This window comes from Heterocephalus glaber, unplaced genomic scaffold (genome assembly GCF_053883595.1).
Source record: "Heterocephalus glaber isolate CG9 unplaced genomic scaffold, H.glaber_assembly_v1.0 deba00001472, whole genome shotgun sequence".
In the NCBI taxonomy this organism is placed as follows: domain Eukaryota; kingdom Metazoa; phylum Chordata; class Mammalia; order Rodentia; family Bathyergidae; genus Heterocephalus; species Heterocephalus glaber.
Window position 1 is genome coordinate 80317699 of NW_028258315.1, and position 25363 is coordinate 80343061.

A 25363-nucleotide genomic window follows, 5' to 3' on the forward strand; every position below is an offset into this window, starting at 1 on the left:
TGGGATACTGTAGGCCCTGCCTGATTTCTCCCACGTAATTCTATTCAAAATCATTTATCTGATTGTAAAATTCAAATCATAAATGTACATTATTGTTAGAGGAACCCAAAAAAGTAGTTTTGTGTTAAGAGCATCATTATAATTTCTAAAATAAGACAGTGTTTTGAACTTAATGTAATCCATACTGGAGAAATCCTATACCCGTTTCCCTTGCTCTGCCATATAACTGACCTTACCATCATCCAACTCTGTGTATTTTCATTTTGTAAATTATATCATTTACCTCCTTCTTATAATTTAGTTCTTTTATAAAACTCAGCTAGCTGAATCCCCTGAATTTGGTTTCACTCTCTGCTATTGTGTGTCCTGCATACCATTTTCCTCTTCTCAGATGGAATTCTGTCAATGTTTAGAACAGTTTGGCTGTTCATCCATACCAAAAAGATATCTTTCAGCTACTTGTAGGAATGTTGTGTCCTTATCCCCATCTTCCTGAACTTCCTTAGTTCATACTAGCCACCAGATTGACTGTCAATCACACAGAAATACTCAGTTTTCTGTATATATGCCAACCTGCTTTTGAACATGCTGCTCTCATTGTTCAGAATGTCCTTTCTTCCAAACCGCAGATTTTTATATACGATGAAGGAGAAAAACTCCTGGGTCTACCTGCTCTTTACTCTGAAGCATCTCCACTCAACTTTATGCCTGCTACCATTATGCTCACATCATTGTGTTTCAATACTAAGTGGTGCTTGTTGCTGTTCATAAACCTGTTCCGTCTTCAACATGTGCACCCAGACAGATTGCCGCCAATCTCAAACTGTGAAGCTTGGAATGATGTCTGGCATATCTATTAAGTTCTATATTTCTTGTTAAATGAATATGAATAATTGATGTATTGCTGCTTGTAATATGTAAATTCATATTTTGAAACTAATGCTGATCATTGCTTCACTAAGCTTAGTAGTTTAAGAGGCCATAACAGGTTTGTGGACACTATATTAGCCACTGGAGGGAGCCCATATACCATGAATTTAGAGAATCATTACCCCCCCTCACAAATTATATTAATTATAATTTTAAAGCAGGTCTTTAGATATAAAATAAAGTGAGATTTTTAGTTCTGTAGTAACAACTAAACTACTCTGTCAGCTGAAAGTAAATAAGATAAAATGCATAGATTGTGTTTTTATCAAAAAGACAAGTTACAGTATGGAAAGTAAAGGGTAGATCAAATGGAAAAGAAGTAAGAAACTCAAAAATCAGAGGTGTTTTGGATCAAGCAGTGGTTAAACTATTTTTCTTTGCATTTATGACAAAATAATACTTTAAACTTATTTATTAAATCATGATTTCTAAGAGGTTGTATTAAGTGAATAGACTAGTTATAACATACTAGGATTTAAGATAATACTAGTGTGTTTTTCAAAAGGTTGGTTACTCAAGAGAGATCATGTAAAGGTGCAAATTTCCAATGATGAATGTCATCATATTGTATACCTAAAATGTACCAATAAAATAAAAATTTTTTAAAAAGGTTGGTTATTAACTTCGTGGCCTGAGTATTTTTAAACTTCAGTTATTATAGAGATAATGCATTACTATATTGTTCAAAGAAAAATAAAATTCTGTATGGTGATTTTAACATATGATTTATTATGCGTTATTATGCAAGTTTAAAAATTTGAGGGATTTTAAAATGTAAAACATGATCTAACTGCTTGTAAACATACATATAAACATTCTTTCATTGGATCTTTTTGAATTTGCTAAGTCTGGATGAAAATTTTTAATGCATTAAAATTGCTTTTAGAAATTATCTGAGCAGATTAAGCTTAATAGATTGAGCTATTTACCCTGTGCAATAAAAATAACTTTCCTTTTGGATTATTGAAATAAAAACTAAACTCAATCTCAAGTAATTTTACTGAAAGTCTCCCCAGTTGATTGCCTTTCTCAGTTACTAGAATTTACACAGTGATTTCGATAAAATGAATTCTCAAAGACAGCTAGATGTTACAAGAAGGGAATTCTCAATGTTACTAGCTCTCAATTTCAGTGTTCAAATTTCAACTTTCAGAATACCGTTGATACTCTTGGCACAGCTAAAATTTCAGATGGACTTCTGAAGATCACCAATTTGAGTGAGATCAGTGGAAAAATCATTCGATAAGTAGAATTATTTGAGGACATAATAGGATATTTGAAGAGTGTTATATTTCACATAAATGCTAGTTATTGATGAATTAGCCTTTTAAAATATTATTCATGGAGACCATAACTCATCTTTTCATATCCCATGTGCTAGTTCCGAGACTGTAGTCCAGCACAGTAAAACAGGTTGATGACATGAACACTAATTAAAGGTCCGCAGGCCTGCAGCAATGTGCAAGACACATTTTTGTGTGTGGAATTATTTTTGCCAGTGTTTTAAATTTTGTTCCTGATTTTCTTTCTTTATATAAATATGCAATTCATATTTGAGATGAGGTATTTCTGTGATAAAAACACTACAATTTCATCTCTCATGATCATTGTTTACCTTTTAGCTTTTATAATTATTTTTAATTGACAAAGATTGCACATATTTATGGGGGTTACGTGAGATATTTCCACACATTGGTACATTGTGTATTGTTAAGTCAGAGTGAATATAACTACTCAGATGTTTTCCATATATTTATGGAAAAAACATTCAAAATCCCTTTTTCTAGTTTTATTTAAAATACAGTACATTGTCATCTACACTCACTGTACTGTGCTACAGAACCAGAACTTATCTAGCTGTAAGTTAACTTCCATTAATCAACCTGTCTCCTTGCTTCCTTCTCTTCTCTTCTCCTCAGACTCTGGTAACCACCATTCTACCCTCAACATTTATGAACTCAATTTTTTAATATTCCATGTGTGAGTGAGATCATATAGTATTTACCTATGCCTAGCTTGGTTCATATTATATAATATCTTCTAGTTCCATAATGTTGTTACAAATGACAGGATTTCATTCTTTTTATGGTAGAGTAGTGCTCCTTTATTTATATGTAGAATGTGTTCTTTAGTCACTTATCAGTTGGTGGACACTTACGTTGTTTCTGTTTCTTGGCTGTTGTGCATAATGCTGCAATAAATTTAGGAGTGCAGTTGTCTCTTAGACATCCTGATTTCCTTCCTTTAGATGTATACTTAGTAGTGGGATTGTTTAATCAAATGGTAGTTCTGTTTTTATATTTTTGAGGAAACTCCAGACAGTTTTCCATAATGACTTCACTAATTTATATTCCCACCAACTGTATGCAAAGGTTTTCTTTTCTCCACATTCTGTCCAGCAATTGTTAACCTTTTGTCTTTTTTGATAATTACCATTCTTACTGGGATAAACTAATATCTCTTTGTGGTTTTGATTTGCATTTCTGTGATGATTTAGTGGCATTGAACATTTCCACATACTCCTTGGCTAATTGGATGTATTATATTAAGAAGTGTCTGTGTAAATCTATTAACCATTTTTCAAATCACATTTTTATTATCATTATTATTAGTGTTGAGTTGTTTGAGTTCCTTATATATTCAGGGTATTAAACCTTGGTTAAATGGATAATTATTAATATTTTCCTCCATTAAATATGTTGTCCCTTCGGTCAGTTGACTACTTCACTTTCTGTACAAAAGTTTTTTTAGTTTTATTTAATCCCATTTGTCTGCTTTTGCTATTGTTTCTTGTGTTTTGGGGATTCTGTCCAAAAACAATCCTTGCCTACTCCGATGTCCAGAAATGTTTGTGTTATGTTTTGAGTTATATTTCAGAGTTTCTGATCTTATATTTATACCATTAATCCATTTTAGTTGATTTTTGTTTTTGGTGAGAAATGGTCTAGTTTTATTCTTTTGCATGTGGATATCCACTTTTCTCTACAGATAATTGAAAAGACCATTCTTCCTCTAATATGTGTTTTTAGCAACTTTGTTGGAGATCAGTTAACTGTGGATATATGTATTTACTTTTAGGCTCTCTTTTTCTGTTCCATTAGTCTGTCTGTTTTTATGCCAATACTATGCTGTTTTAATTACAGTGGTTCTGCAGAATATTTTTGTCAGGTCGTGTAATGTTTCTGGCTTTCTTTTTTTTGCTTAATTGCTTTGACTAATTGTGTTATTTTCATGGTTCCATATAAATTTCAGCCTTGGTTTTTTCTAGTTCTGTGAAGGAAATCATTGGCACTTTGAAAGAGATTATTGCATTGACTCAGTTTGAGCAGTATGGGCATTTTAACAATTCTTCCTGTTTATAAACATGGGATAGCTTTCCATTTCTACTTCATTTCTATTATCAATGTTTTACAGATTATATTGTAGAAATGTTTTACCTCTTGGGTTAAATTTATTCCTAGGATTTATTTATTTATTTAACTATTGACAGGATCTGACTGTGTATTCCAGGCTAGACTGGAATATGTGGACTGGAATATGGACTATGTAGCCCAGGGTGACCTCAGACTTTTGAGGGTACTCCTACTTCAGCCTCCCAAGTGCTAGGATTAAAGGTGTTTGTTACCATACCCAGCTGTTTTATTTTGGAAATAGGATTGATTTCTTGATTTCTTCAACAGATACTTTGCAGTCAGTATAATATTACTGATTTTTTAGTGTTCATTTGTATCCTGTAGCTTTGCTGAATTTTTAAACATTAGTTCCAGTTTTCTTTATGTGTGGAGTCTTTATGGTTTTCTACCCATTGTCATGTCAGTTACAAACAATGACAGTTTGGTTTCCTCCCTGCTAACATGGTAGCCCTTTTATACCTTTGTCATGCCTGATTCCAGTGCTTTGTTCTTTATTGTTTTCCAGAACTTATCAAGCCTTCAGCTTTTCCCCATTTGATTTCCTACTTGTTGGCTTATTATATATGACCTTTATAGGTTGAGGTACATTTACTTTATTTTATTAGTATATGTTTGTGATACATAATAATTATATTCATCTGTGGAAATTGGTACTTATATCACAGTAATTCTTTTTACTGTGCCTCCCCTCCCACTAGACTGTTTCCACCATCCCTAGGTCCCCTTTTCATTTCTACAAAATTTACCCCCCTATTCCTATCATATAGCTTTTATTTTTCTCTTTATATTACTTATACTTTAATTTCTCATGTAAGATAAACTATTTGATATTTAACTTATTTTATATCCAGTTTGTTCAATTTTTATCTTATGGATGTTGAATTTATTAAATGCTTTTTCTTCATTTGTTGAAATGTTCTAATATACTGATACTCTTCTGCTTTACTATCTGGAGTTCTTACTACCATTGTGGATGAGAGATATGAGACTGAGAAATTGTGACTTAGTGTTATGCAGGGAGTTTCTGACTAGGCCTCTTTGGCTCTAAATTCTGTAATTCTCTGGTCCTATGTTTTCAAACTTTTCTGATTGGAATCTATTCTTTAAAAATACATTTTACATACAAATTACAGATACATACATATAATAAAACATTTAAAAATAATATTTAACTTTATAATGTGATTATGATGTTTTGCATTCTACTTCATTTTGTAAAACAAAAGGCAATAAATTGATTTCATCATCCACTAATTGGTGACAGACCATGGTTAGAAAAACACTAAGTTTTACTTTAGGGTTTATCTTGCTTGCAATAAATAGTTTTCAAAATTTAACTTTGGAAGATTATGTTAAAAAGTAAAGTAAAAGGAGTAGGAAAATTGATGAAGGGAGCCACTGTTATCTAAATTAAATTAAATTTAAGTTTAAACTCCATTACAAACCTATTTTTAGCTCTCTTGACTATGAATAGAGCTTGATTTGGTAGGAAACCAATAAATCTTAATCTTGGTAGTTCTTTAAGTATATTTTGAGAGGCGCCATGCTTACATTAACAAGAGTTTCACTAAATTAAACCAGTGAGGGTAGTAATAGTTTTAAATTTAATGAGAGCAAAGCATAAACAAGTCTATTTTGAGAAGCAAAATTGAGTTAAAGATAAAAGCACATTTTGAAAAATGATTTTTCTGGATTGTTACATCCTCAGAGATTTTTTGAGGAATTTGTTTGGGTAAACCTGAAACAGACATTTACTATATTTTTTTCCATGAGTTTTCTCTGCTAAATCAGCAAATTTCTGGTTTTCAAAGCTAAAATTGAAGCAAGCATCTCTCACCTAAATGCTGAAAATTTGAATTCTTTCATCTCAATCATTAAAAGAAAGCTTCATTTTTGAGACACTTTTATTTTTATAGCTTTTATTATTTTCGTTCAGAGTGCTTCCTTCTTCATGAAGCAAGGTTTAGACATTAATTTTTGAAATAACATTTCAGTTGTCCTTGAAATGAAACACTACGTGAACTATAGTTGGGAAGAATATTCTGCATGCACACATGAAGACCACTATCTATCCTGCTGACGATGGTAGTCTTTTGACTTGGTATTTTGTGATCAGCTTGGATCTCTACTTCAAAAGGCTATTAAGCCAACTTAGTGGAACTTGTCTAAAATCACATCAGTGACAGGTAATCTTCTATAGGTTACTGAATTTGGGGAGTAAATTAAAATTTTAAAAGTTTTAAAGACTGTGTCTCCAGAATTTTAGAAAGACAACATTTAATAGTAGTGATAGAATACTACCTCATTAATTAATATCTCAGAAAGGCAATTTCAAGGCCATTAGGCCTGATTTCAAGCTAATTCAACCACAGAGTTAGAATATTAGCTGGATGTTTTCTACTTTTGTGACTCATAGCATCCATTCTTTTTTATTTTATATTTTTTATTGTTACATGTTTACAGTACACAGTGTTTACATTCATCTTACTGAGTAGGTATATATACTTAACTTAATTCTATTTATTCCCCTTCACCTCCCCTTCCTCCTCTGTCTGTTACCTCCCTCCATCTCCAGATCCTCTTCCCATTTGCAGAAGATCTATCTCCCTGTTTGCTATTGTTTATTTTTATTTATTTTGTTTTTAAATTATTTATACTTTGAGATTCTCATGTAGTAGAGGTTATCCAATATTTAAGCTTGTGTGTCTGATTTATTTCAGTTAACATTATGGTCTCAATGTGTATCTATTTTCCTATAAATGACTTGAATTTATCCTTCATTATGGCACAGTAATACTCTATTATGCATAAATACCACATTACCATTATCCATTCATCTGTTTAACTATTGTGAGTTATGTTGCTGTAAACATGGGTATGCATGTATCACTGGGGTATGATGTCTTTAACTCTTTTGGAAAGATACCTAGAAGGAGAATAGTTGGGTCAAATGGAATTTTTATTTGAGTTTTTTTTTTTTTTTGAGACTTCCCATACTGATTTCTATAATGTTTATACCAGTTTACATTCCCGCCAACATTGTAGATAGGTACCTTCTACAAGCCCACGCCCTTCTTCACTGTCTTGCCAGCATTTGTTATTTGATGATAGCCATTCTTTCTGGGATAAGGTGGAATCTAGGGATGTTGATCATTTTTTCATGGATTTATTAGTCATTTGTACTCTGAGAAGTGTCTGTTTTTTCCAGTTGCCCTTTGTTTAATTGGATCTTTTATTTTAAGAGTTTGATTTTTTGAGTTCAACAATGTGAGTTGAGGCCTTCAGGTTCTGCCTTACCACAGTCAGTCTTTAGTTCTTTTGACCCCTTTTATTATTACCCTACAGCTGTCCTGCTGCTCCCCTTGAATGTTTGATCCAACCCTCCTTGTTATCCCTCTGAAGCCCTAAGAAGACATAGTTCCAACAACTTTTTTTTCTCTTACACACCTCTGTGTCTTCCTTAATTTTTCTTTTACCACCTGAGCCTTTCAGAATTCCTTCAGTCCTGCTTCTTCCCAGATGTTATGGTTTTGATCTGGGATGTCTCCCAAGAGCTTCGTGTGCTCACAAGTGGAGCTGGTGGAAGGTGAGTCACTGGAGATATGGCTTGGAAAGGTATATCTTCCTCCCTGCTTCCTGCCTTTTCACTCTGCTTTTTGTCTGCCATGAAGTGAACAGCTTTCCTCTGCCGAGGCCCTTCTACCATGTTGCCAACCATACAAGGACTAAAATTGTTAAAACATGAGCCAAAATAGACATCTCAGAAAGTTCTCCTTTTAGTCATTTTTGAGGAATATTCAGGGACAGAAAGTCCTATTCAATTGTTATTACTGTCAAGTGACAGTTTCTGATGGCCTGGTGGACATTAGAGGCCACATCTTGCTTCTGTGAGGGGCATTGTGGGTTCATGGAATACAGCCATTGTTGAGGATTGTCTTCCATATGTCCTTTCTTAATTTCCATCATCTGATGGCTTATAGTGCTGATTCAGGCCAAACCATTAGGGCCTTTGCTCCCTGGTCTGCTGCTGTGGTGCCCTTTCCCTTCCAGGTGAGCCTTGTAGGCTGCATCGGTGTCAGTATCTGCAGGGGTGCCAGACCTTCTCTTCATCAGATCCCTGGGAAACCGATTCCTTTTAGGGAGTCTGAGGGCTGCAGTTGTTTATAATATTCTCCTCTGGTGCCACAAGCAGCCTCAGCTCCTTGCTTCTCTATAAGCTACCTTCAAGCTCAGATACTTGCTCAGATGTGTTCCTTAAACTGCCCTTATCAGGTCTTTGAAAAGTGCCTTACTGTGTCTCTCATCCCATGTCACAGGGACTCATAATGGTTTCTGCTATCTCTGAAAAGAAATTACCTGAGCTTGCTTAAGTACCTGTAGGCTTTCAGTTTTTTTGATTGCTGTGGGAGAAGCAAAGCAATGTTTCTGATGTCATCTTACAGGTCCTGCTTTTTGAACATGTTCTGCACAGACAGGAGTACAGACTTGGCCCTAAGCAACCACAACTTAGGGGAAGTGACACCTTACTTTGGGACCACCTTTTTGTTATTAATTCGAGATCTTGGGTAAAATGAGAAAATAGACCCAGTTTTAATGTCCTATTATTTAATTATATATATTCTCTACCTCTTTAATTTCCCTATTCTCTATTTCTTTTTCCTGAAAAAGTCACTAGACTTCTTGTGTCCATTTTATTAGTCTTAGTCTTTAATCTATAACTGTCCTCTGTTTCCACAGCAACAGTGAAAACAGTCCTGGAAAAAGATACTCTTGATTGTTCTATCTGATATTCAGGTCTCTGCTTTGATCAGTGCCTGGCTTTTGTGAAAATTTGTGAACCACTATGAACCCCTTCTTCCTGTTTTAGAACTCTCCTCCTACATTCTCAGACACCATTCTCTTACTTTCTCCACATAATTCCAAAAACGTTGTTCTCCTTCCAACCTTCATTAAATGGTAGTGAATGCTAGGTCACTTGCTTGACTCCGTATTTTACTTCCTATCTTTGCAATTTAACTCAGTAGAAAAGTTTTTACTCTAATCACTCCAAAATCTAAAGATTAACATTACCTCACTTACTTAAACTCCACATAATTATTTAACTATCTATTGAAACTTTAAAATCTATACCATTTAAATTATTATACTTGAAACAGAATTTTACTATCTAGACAATTGAGAAAGGATTACATGAAATTGAAAACATTTAGGAAATTTTCTTCCACAAGAGAGAGGAACAATTACTGAGTTTGAACAAAAGAGGGGAGAAAAAGGAAAGTAGATTCCTAAGCATTTAATCACTTCATTTAGAAAATAATTTAGTTCACGATGATGTGATTTTCTTAAGTAAATGCTTGAGTTATTTAACAATATATTAATAATCTTTTAGTTGAAATATCTCACCCATTTAGAAACTTTCTGTTATAATTTAAAAAGTGTTATTTCAACTAATTTTTCCAACCTATTAACCACACACTTTTTCTCTTTTCATGGATGATATATGAAAAAGATAAATATTTTAAGAGTATCTTTTCTATGTATTACTTAGAACTCTTCAGAGCCCAGACTATGTCTTAATCACTTTGTTAACTGAATTTAAATATATAATTTCCACTTGTGCTAAATCTCTATTACTTATATTATTACATGTTTTATTTTTGCTTTGATCATTGTTGCCGCCTTAAAAAATTCCTGGACAGCAAATACTAAATATGATGCTAGTTGTTGCCTCCCTCAATACTAGGCAGCAGATTTATAATTAATACAAAAATGTTTTAAAAACTAAAAAAAATGTATTTTTGTCTAATTCTATAGCATTTACCAACCTGTTACATTTAGAAAATATCTAGGTTTTAGTTGTTGCTTTTTTTTCTCTTCTAAATTCTCCACCCACAAATATTCCCTGTCCATTCCATACATTCATTTTCATAAATGATGCTGTTCATCAACCAAATTAAATTTCCTTGAGTGATTTCTGAAGTCAGTTTTTGGTAGGAGATAACTAAGGGACATACTTACAAACTCTTGTATTTAAGAGTAGACCTACAAGAAACAATCATCTTTCATGACATGTCAATATGTGAAATAAATTATTACTCCACAAACTGAAGAAATTTAATTTAACGTCCTGTCCTCATAAAAGTTTCTGAAAGGTAAAATTTTTATGTGAACCCCAGAAAAGAGGGATCTTTTATTTTATTTTCTCCAGTGGGGAACACAACGGGGGCAACTTGAAGTATCTATTAGAAAGGATCAATAAAAGCTGCTCCTAGATTAACATCCTTGGAGAAGTGATGAAGAAAAGGAACGTTTGCCAACTTTCTTGAAAAAGTCTGGCATTGAATGGGGTAACAGACCTCTAGCCAGGTGGCCCACACATATGAATGCAAGAATGTGGTTGAGAAAGATCCACAGGGAAACTTCCCTTTTAATCATAGCTATAGCCAAAGATTAAGTCAATGTCATTAGATAGGAAGGACTTTAAAAATTACATAACTGATTGTTCAATTTACTACAGGGGCAATGCTAATTGTGTGATTGAAATCAGATCTCATCAGCTGTCTGTGGTCTTTGCTAACTGTTCACCAGAGGGAATTCCATAACTATATGTATCTGCTGTCCATGCCATTTTTTTCATTGCAATCCAAGGCGACATGTATAAGAAAGTACCCTAAGATTTGACAGAAGCCTATACAAGACTCAGATATAAAAATTGTTATGGATTCTCTGAGGCATTCAACCCACATCCACTTGAAACTTTACTTCTTTAGAAAAGATAAAAGCCATAGCTAGTTGCAGGGACATCAGTGAAGAATGATGCTCAGAGAGGAAACTGATGCACAGAGAGGGTGGTGAGAGGATGTAACATGCAGAGTTCAGTTCATAAGGTCGTTCAGTTATGAAGCATCAATCACACCAAGATCCATTTACTGAATCAGCAATCATTGTATAGCAAATTGAACACAATATCCTATGCATGTTGTGAGACTCAGAGGAGGGAAGGGCTTCTTTTATTGTTCAGCTCTAACTTACACTGTAGCAAGCTGAATGAATGAAATAGGCAAAGCCTCCAAAGATAGAGTTGGGCCTGGGCCATGTTCAGTGTGTGTCACTGATGTTTAACTGGTATTCCAAGAAAAAGACTGTACGTGATGGCTGACTTCATGTGTCAACTTGACTGGTCTATGGCACTGAGATAGTTATTCAAATACTGTTGTTTTTTCTGGAAGACATTCTTTGGACTAGATTAACATTTACATCAGTGGATATTGAGTTAAGCAGTAGATGATTTTAGAACTCATTCCATTGATTGAAGACCTCCCTGAGCTATGGGGAATTCTTTTGGACTATAACTGCAACTCTTCCTGGACCTCTTGTCTGCCAGCCTGCCCTGCAGATTTTGTACTTACTAAGCCTCACTATCATATAGGCAAAATTCCTTTAAATTTCACTGTCTCTTTTTCTGTCTCCATATATATTATTTGCTTTGTTTTCTCAGAATATATATATATATATATATATATATATATAATATAATATAAAAGTTGTGTAGCCCTCAATTTAAAAAATAATTGTTTATGGCTTGCAGTTCTTACCAGAGGCAGCATAAGCCTTAGTGTATTGGAGTGTCCTGCACCTTGCCAAGGCAGCTTCCCTGGCTGTGTGGCCAAACCTTCCAGTGCTGAAAGGAACCAGAGAAGACCAGGTGCAAAGGCTATCTGAAGAAATAGTATTTGTGGCTACATAGAGTTTCTATTACCCAAACATGGATATCAGACCACATCATAGAATTTATCAGCAATATAAATGAGAAAATTAAAAAAAATTATGTGACCCCTAGATGCCCTATTTTCTCAGTTTTTGCATGGTGATAGGTATTGTGGCTTTAAAGATCATGAAGATGTGAGGTCAGGCCTTTGTTATATTTACAGAATTGGGCTCATCCACAAATACATTGAGACAGTTACAAGGATTTCCATTTTATCCAGTGTGAAATCAGTGTGCAAAAACAGATTCTGATATAATATCTAAAATATATGGTACTTTTGCTGACAAAGACAAAAAGAAGTCCTAAACTGCAGAACAGACGGCAACAACTGCCGACAAAAGCCTGGCCAGGGAACACCAATGTCTAATACCCAATGAAATGCAGCACCAAAGACTCAGGTCCCTGATTAGTCTCCAACTTATATTTTATTCCTTAATAATTTACCAGAAGAGACTGATGTAATGATGTTATCTGTGCTGTTTCATCAATTCCTTGGTTTTAAGGAAATACATCTGGTACCTGGAGAGCCCGACATTGCTTTTGTGGAATTTCAAAATGAGGGCAGGCCAGGGATGCATTGTATTTAAGATCTCACCATCCTATGCTATGATGATCACCTGTGCCAAGCACTAACATTGGGATGTTATCTTTAAACGAGTTGGGGTGCTTGTTTCCATTGCATTTGGTCAGGGCATTTTAGTGATTGGAGGTAGGGAAGAAATAAAAGTGAGTATTTGTGAAAGATTTAAAAAATTGTCTAGTCTTTCTTCAATCTTAGTGAACTGTGTAACAGAAGGTTTTGATTTTGTACAAGGAACTTATATTTGTATTCTGAAAAAAAAAATACGCAAATCTCTTCATTACACATTCTAATAGTGTTCACCTAATATTTTTTGTATTCTTGGTTTTTAACTGGTCATAGTATCCATAGACAACTTATGGTTACAGTTTCACCATGATTTGACAAGTAGAGATGTAGCTCAATCTGCTCTTTCCCCAATAAATATTTAGTCATAGAATCTGCTTTGTGATCCCTGGAATACACTATCCTTCTTTAAAATGCTAAGGCTAATAATTGTGTAATAAAATGAATAAAATGTTATCATGAATAAAGGATTGTTTGATTAAGCAAATAAGTCACATCATAGTGAACAAGTTCAACATGCGTGAGTTGATGTTTTAGTTTATGTTAACAATTACAGTAAGACCAGAAGGACAAAAACGTATTTTGAAACTTCATTTAACCTCTTTACAGAATTGAATAATAATTTTGGATTACTGGTAGAAAGTTTCCTCAGTTTTTGTGTTATTCTTAATGTAACAGGGACAGATATAGTACCCTTCAAATCCTATTTAAATTAAGACCTTTTCTACCACTTTTTCTAATCTAGAAAAGAAGTAGGTGAATTTTTTGTTTAAATGGCCAGATGGTAAATATTTTAGGCTTTGTGGATCATACAGTATACAAATCATAACTACTCAATTCTGCTATTACAGCAAAAATTTAATCATAGACAATATGAAAATAAATGTATATGGCTGTATTCTAGTAAAACTTTAATTATGAAAACAAATGCAGGCAAATTTTATCTCTAGAGTCATATTTTTGTCATCTCTGGTACAGAAAAAAGAATTAAATCTATCTAGTCTTTATTTGTAGTGTTTGTTGATTAATGTGATATATTCTGATCCTGTTCACTTTCAAGCTATCAATATATCATACAGCCTAGAGTTAGAAAGAGATACGTACAATAAAAGACGATTACATAGTATTTCCACTCTAAAGACAATGTATAATACATATAAATCATATATACTATATATATAAATAATCTGACCTTGGGATATATGCTTGCCCATATTGGTAGTAGCACAGTTCATGATAGTTAAATCTTGGAAGCAGCCTACATATCTATCAACAGATGAATACATAAAGAAAATGTGGTATTTACATACAATGGAGTACTACTCCACCACAAAGAAAGATAAACATGAATTATTTTTAGGAAAATTGATCCATCTTGACACCATAATGCTAAGTGAAGCAGATCAGACACACAGTTTAAATATTACATACCTTTCTTACATAAGAAACCCCAAATTAAATAAAGAGGAAAATAAAAAAATAGGTAATAGGGAGTAGGGAGATAGATGCTTTTCAAAAAGGAAGGGGGTCAAGAGATGGAAGAAGGTGCAAGGAGGGAAGAGGATGTAAAAAAAATTAAAATGTGTTATAAACATGTACCTCCACAGAAGGAATATGAACACTATGTACTGCAAACATGTAGTAATAAAAAAATATTAAAAGTTGATTCTTTTAAAGAATAATTTTTATTATATATCTCTTTCTAACTCCAGTTCAGGGACATATTGGTAGCTTCCAAATGACTATGATAAGAATATATTTCACCTAGCAATACTCCCAAATTCTTTCCTGGAAGCAAGCATCACCTTGATCCCCAAAGGAGAGAAAGATGCAACTAAAAAAGACAACTATAGGCCAATCTCACTAATGAACATAGATGCAGAAATCCTTAATAAGATACTGGCAAACAGAATACAGAAGATCATCAAGAAGATCATACACCCTGATCAAGTGGGATTCATCCCAGTGATGCAGGGGTGGTTCAACATATGCAAAGCAATCAATGTAATAGACTATATCAATAGAGCCAAGGACAAAAACCATATGATTATCTCCATAGATGCAGAAAAAGCATTTGACAAAATCCAACATGCATTTATGATAAAAACTCTACAAAAAATTGGAATAAATAATCTCTGCCTCAAACTGATAGAAGCCATCTATGAAAAACCAACAGCCATTATCATACTAAATGGACAAAAACTGAAATCCTTCACACTAAAATCAGGAACAAAACAAGGATGTCCACTATCACCACTCCTGTTCAATATAGTTTTGGAGACATTAGCCACAGCAATTAGACAAGAGAAAGCAATAAAAGGAATAAAGATAGGAAATGAAGAAGTCAAATTGTCATTATTTGCAGATGACATGATACTCCATATAGAAGACCCCAAGAAATCCACCAAAAGTTTTCCAGACTTAATAACCAAATTCAGTAGAGTAGCTGGATATAAGGTCAACACACAAAAGTCAATAGCTTTCCTCTACACCAACAATAGACTCACTGAGACAGAACTAGGGGAAAGAATTCCTTTCACAGTAGCATCCAAAACACCTGAAATACCTAGGAATCAACCTAAGAACAGAAATCAAATACCTCTTCTCTGAAAACTATGGCACTCTGAAAAGAGAGATTGAAGATGATATCAGAAAATTGAGAGAAATCCCTTACTCCTGGGTAGGAAGAATCAACATAGTGAAAATGGTCATACTTCCTAAACTGCTGTATAGGTTCAATGCAATCCCAATTGAAATCCCAGCAGCATACTTCATGGACCTTGAGAAAACAATCCAAAAATTCATTTGGAACAAGAAGAGACCCAGAATAGCAAAAGCAATTCTAGGTAACAGAGACATGGCAGGGGTTATCACAACCCCAACTTGAAACTCTACTACAAAGCTACTGTGATAAAAACAGCATAGTATTGGCAAAGAAACAGACCTGAGGACCAGTGGAACAGATTAGAAGATGCAGAAACAACTCCAGACACACTCAGCCACCTCATCTTCGACAAAGGAACCAAACACCCTCACTGGAGGAAAGATAGCCTCTTTAATAAATGGTGCTAGAAAAATTGGATTTCAATTCACCAAAGATTAAAACTAGACCTATATCTCTCACCATGCACTAAACTAAAATTAAAATAGATTAAAGATCTAAATATTAAAACAGAAATACTGAGCCAGCTGGAACAGATGTTAGGTAGAACTCTAGAAGGCACTGGTGTAGGAAAAGATTTTATGAACAAAACCTCAGTTGCCCGTGAACTAGCACAAACAATCAACAAGTGGGATCTCTTCTTATTAAAAAGCTTCTGCACAGCAAGAGAAACCAGCAACAGTGTGAAGAGACAACAAACAATGTGGGAAAAAAATTTCACCTGCGGTCCCTCAGACAAAGGTCTATTATCTAGAATCTAGAAAGAACTTAAAAAAAAGACCTCCCAAATTTAAAGACCCAATCCAAAAATGGGCATCTGAAATGAACAGACATTTCTCAGACAAAGAAGTAGAAATAGCAAATTAACATATGAAAAAATGTTCAACACCACTGGTCATTTCAGAGATGCAGATGAAAACAATGCTGAGATTCCACCTCACCCCAGAAAGAATGGCTGCTATCATGAAATCAGCCAATAACAAGTGCAGGTGGGGTTGTGGGGAGAAAGGAACACTTCTTCATGTTGGTGGGAAGGTAGACTGGTGCAAGCACTGTGGAAATCAGTATGGAGATACTTTAAAGAACTAGGATTGGAAGTCCCATTTGACCCATCTATTCTCCTGCTTGGTATCTTCCCCCAAAGAATTAAAAGAATCATACCATAGTGATATATGTATAGCCATGTTCACAGCAGCACAATTTGTAATAGCTAAAACTTGGAAGCAGCCCAATTGCCCATCAACTGGAGACTGGATAAAAAAAATGTGGTTTTGTTTTTTTTTTTTTTAATAAAATGCAGCACTACTCAGCCATATAAAATGAGAAATTAGAGACATTTATAGCTAAATGGATGCACATTGAGGCGATACTCTGAAGTGAAATAAATAGGACGCACATGTGTAAATACCAAATAGTTTCTCTAGTGTGAGAAACTGAAATTGTAAATAAGGACTAAAAGGTGTAATAGATAATGTGAAATAGAAAGAAAAGGGGCAAAGGGGAAGGAGAATTGGGAGGAGTAGGGGAAAGGAAAGAAGGGAATGTAATAAGAGAAGATGAAAAATGGGTAAAAAAATTTAAATATAAAAAATAAAAAAAGAAGATGAAAAATGGAAACAAAGTCTTTGTAAATAGGGAGGGATGGAGGGGTTGAAGGGAGGGTAGGGGAAAGGGGAAAAAATAAGAACCAAGAGTGATTATGTAAAGGTGCAAATTTCCAATGATGAATGTCATTATATTGTATACCTAAATTGTAACTGTACAAGTAATAAAACATATATATTTCACCTTTCTCCAGAAATCAAAAATTGAATAGTAACAAATATTGGCTTCAAAGGGGAGAAAGGAACCTTTTTACCTTTTTGATGGGAATGTGAACTAGTATAACTGCTATGGAAATCAGTATGGAAAGCCCTCAAAAAACTAAAGAAAAAAATTCCATTCGACCCAGCTATTCCCCTTTTAGGTATCTTCCCAAAAGATTTCAATGCACCATACTGCAGTCACACATGCATACCCATATTTATTACAGTACAACTCATAATAACTGAATCTTAGAAGTGGCTTATATGTCTGTAAACATAAATAGATAAAGAAAATGTCATATTTATACACAATGAAATATTACTCTGGTATAAAGCAGGACACATTTGAGTTATTTGTAGGAAAATGGATGCATCTTGAGACCATAATGTTAAGTGAATGATATCAAACATCCAAGCTAAAATATTATATGATTTCTAGCATATGTAAAAACCCTAAGTATAAATAAAGAGGACAATAAAAGAAAATAAGAAACAAAGAGATCTTTTGCAGTGGGGAAGAGAGCCAAGAGATTGGTGGGTGGTGGAGGGAGTATGTAAGAACAATTGTGATGTGTTACATATGCGTCCCAGCTCCCCGTGATGAATGTCATCATTATGTACTGAAACATGTACTAATAAAAATAAAAATTTAATAAAAAGACAGATAAAATTAAAATATAGTAAAATAAGACCTCCTGAATTCTTACCATTTTTACCTCTGTTTTTGATATAATTTCATTGTAAGCATATATAATCTAATTTTTAAATATTGGCTGTTTTGAATAGCTTTTTTATAAGCTTCCTGAAAAATTTTAAAATTGTGAGCCAGTCCATCTGATACTAACACATCACTCTCTAGAGTCAAGAACCAACTTCATGCTAGGTTAGTGCACAGGATTTTATTCCAGGGGATAACAATAAAGTGGGAACTTAGATAAAGACAAAAGACCATAGCTGGGCATGGTGGCACACAATGTAATCCCAGCACTCTGGGAGGCTGAGGCAGGATGATCATGAATTAGAGCCCAGTCTAGGCAATTTAGCAAATTAATGAAACTCTGTCTCAAAGTAAAAAAGCCCTGCGTTCAATCTCCTGAAACTACACACACACACACACAAACACACGCACACACAGATGAAAAATAGAAAAGACATTCAGATAACAATGAAGGGATAGTGTTTTACTTAGAGCCACTTTCAGACTTGTTAACTTGATTTACAAGACATATTCTCTAAAAAGTGGCATATTAATTTTAATTTACTAACATTCTGGTTTGAAGATAATTTTCTGAATTGTATAACTATTATTTATAACACTGTTTCTATGAGAAAATAACCCTCAGGTTGGGAACAACCAACTTAAAAAGAACCTTTTTAGAACACTGACTTTCAGACTGCTTGTACCTATCAAGTGGCAGGTTCGCTGTGCCTGAATGTATTATATTTTGCTAAAGTGGGATTACATGGAATTCATATTAATTGCTTTACAGTGTGTGTGATTTAGGAATTCTAATTTTTCTTGCCAGACAGTAACCCATCTCAATCTCACGTTTCTTATCCTATGTCTTCCTTAGTTCTCTGTGGACTCTGCATCATTCCTGTGTATTGTATTACAAGTCAACTCTAAAAGTCTTAGCATGCCACTGTTGACAGGCCCTAAGGATGCTGCAAAATGGTTTACAGATTGATTGAAAGATAAGAGGTTTGACTTGGTATGATTTCTTGTTGAGGATACTGCAGTGCAGAAGGTAGCCTCAAACAGTAGGTTTCAATCTGAGACCAACGGTTCCGCCTATAGTTGAGCCTGCTTAAATGGCTGAAAGATCATCAAAGATGTCAGTGGAGATGCTTTGCTTTAATTAAAAGTGCATGTACATAAAGTCTAACTTTATAAGTACAACAGTTTCATGAAATATAGTAAAAACACAATGATCTTCACTTTTGTATTTACTATACTTTTTATGCTGTATAGGAAACACTGTGTTCACCAAAGCTTATTTCTTATCATTTTCAGCGAATTGATTTAAATCTATGTGATTCCAAGCATCTGGAATCTTGGGAAAAGCTATCAAACTCTATGTGTTTATTCATATAATGACCAGGAATGAATGATAGATTCATATAATCATACATTGTTATATCTGACCAGTTTGGGCATGTTCAGCATGGTATGGCCATAGACATAAATTGTGCTATCTGAATGTGGGTTAGAAAACTGCATCACATAAAAGCTCCTCGTTTTATATATGTGGCTAAAAAAGGTCCAGAGCATGTAACTGACATGGTCACTTTGACAAGAAACTTGTTTTTGCTTTGAAAAAAACACATTTATTTATTTTTCATTTGTTTGGGGAAGAGCACATTAGTTTAATTTTTAAAATAAATTATTTTTAAAGTTTTTAGTATATGTTTATAATTTTAAAAGCAATTTGTCTTTTCTCCATGCATAAATTTAAAAAATTAAAATTAAAATTAAAAAAGAGCAAATGTTTATAAAATTAAAAAATAGAGCTCTTGATGAGAAGACAGGCTACCAAGACATTATCATAAATCTAGACCAGTCAGATAATAATCTTATTTACATACAGACTAACCTATTTATGATGTATGGCGTTTTCTTTGAGACTTTAATGTGGTAAGAAACAATGCATAAATCTGTCACCTCCAAATAACTTAAGTTTTTCAAAGTAATCTTTTAATGAGAGTTTTCTTAAATAGTGAGAAGGGTAAATATTCTAAATGTAAGCACTATTAACATTCTTTTCCTAATCACTTTTACCTTCATCTAAATATTCTTGCACATTTTTTGGAGAATGAAGAGAAGAAACAGAAAATTTCCAGGTAGCTGTGCTCATCATGAGAAAGTCTACATAATTGGATAACAAAACATAGTGTTGCAACTGGTCGCGTACTTGGTCTAATGAAAATTAAAAATAAAATTATTACAGATTATATAATATAGAGTAGCACTCACACTTTGGTACATGAAAATCAGAGGGTCTTGGTAAAATGCACATTCTGATTTATGAGTTCTGGATGAGATCCAAGTTCTGTATTTCTAACACCAGTTTTACCTGCGACTTATGCTGCTGATCCAGACCACATTTTAAATAGCAAAATCACCCTTCTATAGTCATTTTTGTATTTATGAAACCATTAAAGAAAGCTGGGGTAGGAAGTCATAATGGCATTTGAAGCACTTGATTTGGCTTGGCTTGCATGCTATTTGCATATCCATAATATTTTGATGTAATTTAAAATGATACAATTTATTAGCTTTATTGTTCCCATGCAGGGGCAAATCATGACCAAGAATTAGTTTGGTGGAGTGACTTAACATTTCAGGATTATAAGGAAGAATAGTTTGCTTCCCTCCTTGCATACTATTTTCCTTAAAAGGTGAAAAATCATTAAAGAAAATTTTCACCTTTTTTCTACTGTAAGACTAATGTGATGATATTCTGAAGCCAAGTCAAGTCTTAATGTAATTGTGCATCCTCTCATGCTGAGGTTTTAGCAGATCTCCAAGAGGACTTTGGTGCCCTTTTTAAATGTGTTACCCAGTGACTCATACAAATAATTTTATGTTTAGTTATTTCTAAGGCATGCAACTATTTATTTTTAATTGAAATATGGCATATTATAGCAGCTGTGAAAAAAGCATCATATTTATAGTGTGTAAGGACGAGAGACTTAAGGTAATGAATTCATTCTAAGAGCTCCTGCCTTTGAAGAAGGAAGTTTGTAACAGATCAGCTAATACACAAGATCCTGCACCATTTCATTACAGTTTTGCTGTTTGTATTAGATGTTTTGTTAAAACAACTGTTCTTAACACTAAACAACTATACTAAGAACAAAGATAAAAAACATCTGTAAAGGTAGCTCAGAGTCAGCATTCTAATCTCAGAGATGGCAATAAATGGATCGTGCATGTCCTCTCCTGAGCAGATACACTGTTACTCAGTTTGGCAGAAATAATTTATGAAAACAAACATTTTGGAGTCAAAAGGGCTAAACTCATTGTGCTGCAAGAACATAACAAGCACATTTTTTGTTATTCCCATTCATGAGTTTTTGATCCAGTGAGAGGTAAATTATCATATCATTTGATTTCTTATTGGCGTCATTCACAGCAAACAAAATGTTGCATCCTGATGTGTTTTACAAATACGAGAGGCATGGAAATGATGTAAAATTACAAAGGCACACATCTTTTCTTTCTCGTAGCATATCACAAGAGTTTTTGGCAGCAAGTTCTGTCCTACCTTTTGGCTCTACAAATATACAGGGTTATTTTGATAAAATATTACTATGGTATATGTACAAAATGGTATTATTAAAGATTGCCCACATAAATGGAGAGAAGCACTTCAAATGAGTTTGAGAAATAATTCCCCCAACATGTAATTGTAAATAACTTGCTAATCTTAGGGGGAAAATGCTACATGAGGTATGGTCAAAAGATACAATGAACATTTAAATTAAAAGGTAAAAGACACATTATGCTTAATTTGCCTCAAAATACTCCTTGTAACTTCAAACATACTTCTCCCGTTACTCTTACCACTTTATGAAGCTGTTCTGGAAGTTCTCTTTTGTGTCTTTATGAATTATGATAAAAAATTAAGTGAATGCTGTTGCTGAGTGCCATCCAATGGAAAGGCAAGCTTGTAAAAACATTGGGATGCGTCCTCATTCACCAGATCTGGCACCCTATAACTTCTTACTCTTCTCCAAAGTCAAAAATGACCATAAAAGATACACATTTTGAATCTACTCATGACATTGAGGTAGCCATGATTGCAGAAGTAAAAACACAAAGGAGGACTTTCAGAACTGCTTCAGAAAGTGGTGAGAACAATTGGATAAGTGTTCAAAATTAGGGGGAGTATTTTGAGGGAATTAATGGCAGTCTTTTTACCATAATGAAATTTAAAAAAAATTAAATATTCACTTTATATTTTGTAATCACACTTTATATATCAAGCTCTGTGTGTGATAGCTACATCTTCTGCTTAGAAAGTAAATGTATATTCATGATCCAGAGACTCCACTTCTTGGAATCAGTCTAGAGAACCACTTGTTAAATGAGAGCATTTAAATATTTTTTGATTATAGTACTGCTTATAGTAATGTAAACATGAAAATCACATACTCTTAAATCACTTAAATTGCATTGAAATGATTTCTATGCAGTGATTGAGAAGGTAAAAAGGTCTTTATACAAATATGATTATTAAGTGAAAATGAAAATAGATTTTCATAATATTTCACATTTTTGCATAAAAACACACAAAACAATACAGTGTATATTTTTAATAAGGAGGAATGTTTCTTTATTTTTAGTTTTTATGTTTTAGTAGTACATATGTGCTGTATATAATGATTACATTCCTGGTAGGGAATTGGTACAGGCACATTTTAATTCTTTTCATCCCTTCTCTTCCCCTCCCTACCTCCTCCTATTTTTTGATCCTCTTGATCCCCTTCTATTTGAGAAACATCTATCTCCCTACTTCCTATTATCTGTCTTTTATTTTGCTCTTTATTTATATTTAGGGTTTTTCATTATAAGAGAAACCATGTACTATTTAAGATCGTGTGTCTGACTTATTTCATTTAACAACATGATCTCAATTTTACACGTACTTATGCTTCCTAACACTGTTTGGACATCCTTGAAACTGATAATAGTGTCTCTTTAAAATACCAGCTGATTCACATGACACTTGATCATATCTAAAGGAGTCCATGAAATGACATTTCATAGTAATATAGAATTTCATTCAAATCTTAACTCTGTACTTTACTAAATATATCACCTTGAATAAGTTACTTAAGATCTCTTTGTGCCTTAGTTTCCTTATCTGTAAGATAGGAATAATGATAGTACTTTCTTTAGAAAGTTGCTTAGAAGATTACATCACACACTATAGTTGACTGAACCTAATATGACATCAATTTTAAGACATTGTGAAATCATCAATTTAAAACATGTCAAAATAGGAAAATATAAGCATATTAAAATCTATTATATACAGAGTATTTATAAGGAGCACTTAATACATGCTGTGTATCATATCCTGAAATCTTCATTTTATTACTGTTAAAATTAGTGAAATATCTAATGCATAAAATAATGCATAAAATAAGAGATGTATTGAGGCCATCTGTAACTTCAAAAGGATATTTATTTCAGAAAACCATGAGATAGGCTGTAATTACTTTTATAAATATTTCTACAAGCAGGTATGCTGATGCCTCAGCTCTAAGAATCAGGCAGCACTGATAAGAGTTAATATTCTTAGGTTCATCCATTGCAAATCCCAATTCTATCAGCATCTGACACAGCAACTCATGCATTCCACTGGAGTCCCCTTAAGAAAATCAGCATTATTAACTAAGGACTAAAAATAGTTTATAATCCAGAGCAAACAAGAACTGTTACACAGCACAGCTGTGTTTTCTTGACCCATTTCACTGGCTTTCCAGAATCAATTTTCACTAGTAGTCTATTGTGCCTTATATTTATGTGGAAAGGTCAGGTTAAATTAACTTCAAATAATGACCAAAGTCTGTGTGACACCACTGTCATCTTTCTAATCTAACACGTTGCTGGGATATGTGGCTTACTAGAATCACAGGTCCAGAGAGTGGGTCACACATTGAGGGCAACTCATCTTGAACTGATTTCCTGACTGGATCAAAATACTCTACTTCAAGATGAAATATTTGAGTACAGTGTTTGCTAGGTTGATGCTATTTTATAAAGTCACAGTAAGGTAATTATAAAAATGCCCTTTACTATGCAAACAGAAAAAGCACTCAAATTGACCTTGTTTAGTGGATCTGAATGTTTTGGTGTTCCACATGCTAAGCCTTGCCTTCTTATTGTTTAGGTCTTTTAGGACAGGAGATAAACTTGATCCTATGGTAGTTAAAACCCTCCAGGAGCTCCCAGTCATGGTGTTTTACTGCAAATGCAAATGATCATAGAAATTAAATTGAGCTTTAATTGTGCTAACAGTTGCTTTTAATCCTACCTTGGAATGAGGAAAGGGCATAAAGAAAAGCTTCTCTGGTTAATGGGCAAAGGCATAATGTAAACAGTGATTCTTTGGAAGATTAGCAAGCCTAAAGAAAGCAATTAGAGAAAGGAAGAACATTTAGACAAGTTAATGCTTAGTAGCTTACAGCGGGGTAAAGCTGTGAAGAATTTTATTTCCAGATTAGATGGAATCCTTTCAAAGCTTTTGCATTACCTCACAGGAAAATTGTTTTAGGTAATTCCAAATAATTGAAAAATTACCTCAATTGTAAGAAAATGTGTCCTAATTTTCTATTTTCAACCTATTAGCATACTGTTGAAAAGCTGTTTTGTTCTTGCTATATACCCAGTACTGAGCACACAACCCTAGTGCTTAATAAGTGTAGTAATAGTGTAATATCAGTAGCATGCAGGAATAAATGAATGAATGAATGAGAATGAATTTTATAGTCATTCTTAGTGGAAAGAATAATTATATATTTTCTTGGGTTTTTTTCTGGAAAACAGTACTTGAATAATTTATATTGATAGATAAAACTTACTAGGCAGTCAGTGTGCCCTTCAGTGATTCCAGAATAATCCTCTCTCTCAGTTATTTTTCGTAGTGGTGTGACAAAATACTCTATACCCACAAGGTAAAGGAGGAAAGGTTTATTTCAGCTCAAAGTATGCCGACACCAAGGCAGGGTGGCATGGCAGAGGGGCATCACAGAGGAGAAACAGTTCATGGTGTGGCAGGCAGATGGCAGAAGGCAGCAAGCAGAAGCCTGCCTTTTTTTCTGTCCCTTTATATTCTATCCAGGCTACAAGCCTATAGATTTCTGCCACCCACACTCAGGATGGGGCTTCCACTGCCCATACCCTTAATTCAAGTATCACTCCCTTAATCCCAGAATCACACACCCTATATCCAGCCACCTCTGAAAAGCCCCACCTATGGTCACATGAGGCTTCAGGGGGACATCTAGATACAGGTATTAACATCCTCCAATTATTTGTGTCACATTTTGGCCAGGCTGAATGGGGACTCTTCTTTTATATAGTCTCCACTGTAGGACAGAAAGAAATGATAAATCACTAGATTTGAA

The 25363-nt window shown here is 33.9% G+C and overlaps 1 protein-coding gene and 1 pseudogene across 2 annotated transcripts in view; both read left to right on the forward strand.

Moving 5' to 3' along the window:
• Znf385d (zinc finger protein 385D) overlaps window positions 1–25363 on the forward strand; it is a 1018268-nt gene that overhangs the window by 498882 nt on the left and 494023 nt on the right. The window lies entirely within an intron of this gene.
• Window positions 1–25363, forward strand: part of LOC147826431 (U2 small nuclear ribonucleoprotein B'' pseudogene) — a 32665-nt pseudogene continuing 7302 nt past the window's right edge. Inside the window, exon 1 of the transcript XR_015439543.1 lies at window positions 1–25363. This exon is cut by the window's right edge and continues 7302 nt beyond it. The product of XR_015439543.1 is annotated as a U2 small nuclear ribonucleoprotein B'' pseudogene (transcript).